Genomic DNA, 6944 nt, shown 5'->3' with positions numbered 1-6944 from the left:
AATGTCTTTTTAAATTTCTAGCATTAAAATATTTAGACATGGAAACAACACGAGTGTCACTTACAACAGTTGAGAGCATCCTCCCAATGATTCTTGAATTGGAAAAAAACTGATCTTACTTAGTCATTTGTCCTGCTGCCTCTGCCAATTTAACAATAACATTGAGAATGTTGGCAAGACAGTCACACACCATTGTGACACTAAATGTATGACAAACACATGTTGTAGCCTCCTGATGTGGCTTCTCATGCACAGCAAGAAGTAAAGATTGCCAAGGCAGAGTAGGATAGGGATCAATGAGAAAATGAGAGGACAGAAGCCCAGGGTGAGCAGGAAGAGGAGTCAAATGAGCTCACAAAAGATGTGCCAAGATATAACAACAAACTCCTCATAGCAAAATGGAGGTCTATCCATTTCTGCTCCTCCAAACCCTGGCAATCACCACTCTACATTCTGGTCCTGTGAATTTGACTGCTCTGGCACCTTATACTAGTGGAATCATACAGTTTCTGCCTTGTTGTCTTTGACTTCTTTCACATAGCATGTCCTCAAAGTTCATCCATATTGTCGCTTGTGGGTGCTGAATAATATTCTAGTGCATATACCACATTTTGTTTACCCAGTCCTTCCTCCATGCACACTTTTGCTTCCACCTTTTTGCTATTGTGAAGAATGTCACTATGAATATGGGGGTATATATATTCCTTCAAGAACCTTGTATCTTTTACATTTTTTAAAGCATATGAATGTGCTACTTATTTGAAAAATAATAAGTTAAATAATGTGATGTGTGATACAAGATGTATAAATACATAAATATACATATAAATATATTAAAGATAAATATATATACAAAGGATAAATTATATATACTTTATGAAAAATGTTGTTACATTTTTGGTCAAATCTGATAAAATATTGTTTTGGTATAAAAATTTGCAACTTCTTAAATAAAGAAAAAAACAATTGAGAAATAATTTGTACAAAAATGAAACAGTCGTGTCCTTAATTTTAAGACTTAACAAATAATTTTATAAACTAAATTTAAAAGAAACAGAAAAGTATTAATGAACAGAATTATAAATAAGTAAATGAAACTGAAGGTTCTTAAAGAAAACCAAATTATGGTCAGTGTAAATTTTTTTCAGAGGTTTGAAATAAGAACTGATTAAAATAATGGAGTTGGTAAATATTTTGCTCTCCTCCTCCCAAGACCACATCAAGACAACAACTATATTATAGAACAACCACACTAGAGAACCGCCTGAAGACTAGCTAAACAGAACTCCTATACCTAAGGACATAAGAAGCCGTTTTAAGACTAGTAGGAGGGGCAGAGACACATAATGGTCTGCTCCTACCCCCACACCCACATGTGGTGGGTAAGAATTGGAAGAGAACCCTGGCTGGGTGGCTAAGTTGGTTGTAGCATCATCCTGTACACCAAAAGGTTGTGGGTTCGACTCCAAGTCAGAGCACATACCTAGGCTGTGGGTTGTATCTCAGGTTGGGGTCTATTCATGAGACAACTGATTGCTATTTCTCTCTCACACCAAAATTTCTAACTCTTTATCTATTTCTCTCTGAAATCAATAAAAACATACCCTCAGTTGAAGACTGAAAAAAAGAAATTAGAGAGATATCTTCACTGTCAAGGATCCTTAGGAGTAAAGGGTCCCAGCCTCACAAAAGACTTCTGAGCCCAGAGCACCTGTGCCAGGAAAAGGATTCCCCACATCTGGCTGTGAAAATCAGTAGGAATTCAGCCCAAGTGAGAGTGAGGGCAGCTAGAGTCTCTGGGGTTCCTCATAAAGGGCCCAGAGATAGAATTACTCACTGATAGACTTACTTATTCTGAGCTCCACAGCTGAGATAGCAGATCAAAAAAGGCCAAGGACACCGGGCTAGAGTTGCTCAATGGTTGAGCATCAACCCATGAACCAGGAGGTCAAGGTTTGATTCCTGGTCAGGGCACATGCTCAGGTTGCGGGCTAGATCCCCAGTAGGGGGCATGCAAGCTGATCAATGATTCTCTATCTCATTGATGTTTCTATCTCTCTCTCCCTCTCCCCTACTCCCTCTGAAATAAATTAAAAAACATTTAAAAAGGCCAAGGACATAGGGGGAGAAACTGAATTATCTGGCTTCAGGGTGAGGACTAGCGGGACAGCGCTGGCTGAGGCAGAAGTGCTAGCAGGCACCATAGTCCCTTTGCTGAGCTGTCACTCTGCCCACACCGCAGCGGCAAGTGGGCACCAAATCTGAATCTCCATCAAACTCACCCTACTCTGCTACTTCCTGAGAAAGTGCCCCATCCAACTCACACACACAGGCCAGAACCTCTTTCAGCACCTGTTAACTCACAAGAAGCCATCTTCAATTCACATTGCAGACTGCCCTGAAGACTCTCAAAGGTCTACACATTTCAAATCATCAGCTGCTGGTCTATTGTGCCCTGTTCCTTTCATAAGTGACCCCCAGACCAACACTAGTGGTAGCCAGCCTCAGTTTGCAGCATAGCCACTCGTAGGTACCTCCAAGCCCCAGCACAAGCAGCTACCAACCACAGGTCGATGAGGTCAGGTGGTGATTGACCTGCACCAGAGCCCCTCCCAAGACATCTCAGAACTAACACACCCAATGACTGGCTTCAGACCACACTAAAGCATCAACCAATTAGCTTCACTAGTGATACACCCAAAGCGTAGATTCAGCAGGCACTAGGGCCCCACTACAGTAAGTCACACTAGTGGAGTCAGCCCCTACACAACAGTTTGTCTACTGTAGCCATAGTCAGTCCTTACAGCCAGTCAGACTGAGGGCCAATCCCACTCAGTGATGTGCCAACAGCAATCAGCTCTCAATTGCAACAGGACAGCACACACAACCCACACAAGTGACAATCCTGGAGTGCAGGGCTCTGGTGACCAGGGAGCCTGTACTAATTGACCCACAAGATAACTACTACATAAGACTACTCTGCCAAGATTGGGAAGCATAGCAAAGCTAATACATAGAAATAAACACAGGGAGGCAGCCAAAATTAGAAGACAAAGAAACATGTTTCAAATGAAAGAACAGGTCAAAACTGCAGAAAAAGGACTAAATGAAATTAAGATAATCAATCAACCAGATACAGATATAAATCACTGGTTACAAAGAGTTCAATACATTTAGGAGAAAAATAGGTGAACTCGGTGAGAACTTAGACAAAGAGAGAGAAACCATAAAAAAGAATCAGTCAGAATACAATAAGTGAAATGCAAAATATATTAGATGGAATCAACACAGATTAAATGAAGCAGAGGATCTAAAGAATGGTTTGGAAGACAAGGTAGCAAAAAATACCCAATCTGAACAACATCAAGCATAACATTTGCTTGATGCTAACACCACTTTTAGAGCTTTGCACAATAATACATTACTGCTACAAGAAGATTACTTCCTTTCCATAATATATAATAGTTTCAAATCACCATAGAAAGTAGTACTTAATAGTTCAGTACAGCAAATCTTAAATAAAGTAAAAAGATAGATGGTTTAGTATGTAATGAACAGATAAAGTTTGATGGTTAACTTCCATGGAGGAGACTGGTTATGTCATCAGCACTACATTCCTCTTCTTAGGTTCACAGCTAAAATGCATTTCCAAGATAGAATACATAATAGGTCCATATAATTAGTTTTTACTAGTGAAATATAAGCATAAGTCATATATCACTTTCATGCCAAAGCCAAATTTATCTTTTCTTCACTTTCTCTCTTTTCCGCTGGTTTCCAGCTGGAATATCTATAGATGTTTAACCATTTGTGGAAGATACCAGATTCAAAATTTGGAAGGATTACCTGGCCAGTGTGGCTTAGTGGTTGACATATGAATCAAGAGGTCACAGTTCGATTCCTGATCAGGGTACATGCCCAGGTTGAAGGCTCGATCCGCAGTGGGAATTAGGCAGGAGACAGTTAATCAATGATTCTCTCTTATCATTGATGTTTCTATTTTTCTCTCCTTCTCCTTTCCTTTCTGAAATCAATAAAAAATATTTTTAAAAATTGTAAGGATCCTAGGTCTCTAAGTCACTGCTGGAAGAAGAGACCCCATGACCAAAAATGACCACCACCAAAAAATCCTATTGGGTAATAATGTAAGGAAGCAATGCACTGTTATTTTGTTTATTCACTAAAACATACAGTTCATCCTTTACTGATATATTTTATAGCCTACCTAATACAGTCCTATTTGTGAACCAGCTTTCTCATATTTCATGTGGTTTATGTGGTTCTATTTTCCTTGTCTTTTGTGTTGAATACATGACCCAGATTTGATCAGTAAAAGTCCATCAGTATCCTGGACACAGTGAGTAATTCAAGAATGACACTTAACCCAACTGGGGCAAATCAGCACATTCTCTGGGGCATTTATGCCAGAGTTGTCAGCACAGACTTTTCCCCGGCTTTGGGATTAGAAGTTGAATGGATGTTATAAATTGAAGTGGCTGACATCTATCCTTCCGGGCCTCATGAAACAATTCATTTGTTGTAGGAAAGAATGAGGGCAGCATGCAAATAAAAGTAAAGTTTAGAGATGCGGAAAGAAAAATATATTCCTCGGGACAGCTTCTGAGGTTATAGTTTTACTCATGGCTAAAGTCAGTCCTTCTTCTGGAATTTTAGTCAAGAGATGGTTAATTTTATTTGTTTTCTAAAGACATAAAATAGTTTGAATTGGATGTACTTCAGTTGCAAATAGGGTCTTAACAGTGGTTATTGTCCTTATTTAAAAAAAAATATTTTGTTGAAGTTTTTTCTACTCCAGTAAGGAAAACAGTATAAATTTTGGAAGACAGAAAGGTTACTATCCTATATAATAAAAACGTAATATACAAATCTACCGAACAGCAGAATGATCAGTCGCTATGACGCGCACTGACCACCAGGGGACAGATGTTCAATGCAGGAGCTGCCCCCTGGTGGTCAGTGCGCTCCCACAGGGGGAGCGCCACTGAGCCAGAAGCTGGTGAGCACAGTGGAGGTGGCAGGAGCCTCTCCCACCTCCACTGCAGGCGGGCAGTAAGGAGCGAGTGGTCCCATACTGCGAGAGCCCTGGACTGCAAGAGGGATGTCTGACTGCTGGCTTAGGCCCAATTCCCAGACATAACCCGAGGGGTCCTGGACTGTGAGAGGGCACAGGCTGGGCTGAGAGACCCCCCCGCCCCAGTGCACGAATCTCATACACTGGGCCTCTGGTTAAGATTATATAAATGTTGACCTATGAAACCTGATTATATCATTTCAAAATATATACAAATACCAAATCATCATGTTGTGTACCTTAAACTAATACAATATTATATGTCATTTATAAATTATATATAACTGAAAACAACTGGATTAAATCAAGTAAAAATTAATCAATCTAATAAGAATTTGCAAAGTTTGGCATTATAACATAAAGTGAATATAGTTAAAACAAAGCAAAGATAGATAAAAAACAAAAAGAATCATAAGCAAAAAAATGCTACCCCTAGTTATGTATAAGTTTTTCCATATTTTATTCTAAAGATTATATAAGGACATAGAGCTATGTGGGCTGCCTTGGTATCCTGGAATGTGTGGCTAGCAGTGAAAATTAAGATTGGGATTCATATGCAGCATTCAGAAGCTTGTGGCAGCTGCCTGATTTTCTCTGCTTGGGGAATTGAGGAGGTCTGTCATTTTGGAATTCTGCAAATTAATCTGCATGGTGGTTATAAAAACTAAATATTGGACATTTGAACCACTATGAGAGGGAACCATCTGAGTTAATGTAATCAGAGGCAAGGAGGAAGCAAAAGCTAATCTAGCAAATATAAACCAAGAAGGAATCCCTGAAACACATGGGAAGTGTTAGTAATGCAAGTATTTCTTCTTAGCAGAAACAGATTCTAGAACATGAAACAGATGAAGGGGCTAGATAAGATGACATTAAGGACAACTAAAGGGAAAGTTGTAGATAAGAAAAATTAAGCAAGTTTTCAAGACTATGTCAGATTCATCCAGACAGGAATCATAGAGCCATTCTGCTGTTCCCCTTTTGATATCTTACCGAACCTGTGTACATGGTGCCTTTTTTTGGGCTTAGACATAATTTTCTTACTTTTAAAGTAGGGAATGTAGTGAAATTATCATATGTTCAAAGGGCCTTGAGATTAAAGTGTTATTCCTTACATTTTATAAGGCAATATCTGTCAGAAGTTATGAATACTTGCTTGACAAAGGGATACTGCCAGCAATAGAAGTTCATTTTTTTTTTTACAACAATGTGGAATTTACCGTAATGAGAAGCATGCACATAGGTCTTGTTGTGACTTACTTCAGGACTGTGCCCCATCCATATTCTCATGGCTCACTCCAGAGGTCACCAGGATGGCAATGCTTGTCCGAGGTCCCCATGAACAAAACATCAGCCATGTTGCAAGACTGGGGGCTATGCATTAGCTCAACACCATGGGCCTCTTTTCACAAAGGCTGATTTACCAAGTGTACCAGTTAAAAACGTGGATTTTTTTCAATAGATGGAGTTACACATATGTTGATATATATGCGATTTGATATGTATGCTATGTTGTTGTATTGACAGCAAGCTTCAAAACTTCACATGTCAAATTTGCTGGAGGTGTTAACATCATAGATACTTTTGTGCTTAAAAATGTTGAATTCCATGTCAAAATAAAAGAGCATTTGCAGGAAGTTTTAATTCATTATTTTGAAGAAAAAGTTATCATATACTTCAGGAAGCTTATGGTGAACATGCTCCATCTCAAGATACTTGTTAATGCTGGTTTAAATGCTTTAAAAGTGATGATTTAGATGTAAAAGACAAAGAATGTCCAGGTCAACCAAAAAAGTTTGAAGACCAACAATTACAAGCATTATTGGATGGAGATGCGTGTCAAACTCAAAAA

Source organism: Eptesicus fuscus, chromosome 3 (genome assembly GCF_027574615.1).
Source record: "Eptesicus fuscus isolate TK198812 chromosome 3, DD_ASM_mEF_20220401, whole genome shotgun sequence".
Lineage (NCBI taxonomy): Eukaryota > Metazoa > Chordata > Mammalia > Chiroptera > Vespertilionidae > Eptesicus > Eptesicus fuscus.
The sequence above is the reverse complement of the archived record's forward strand: the minus strand, read 5'-3'. Positions refer to the sequence as shown.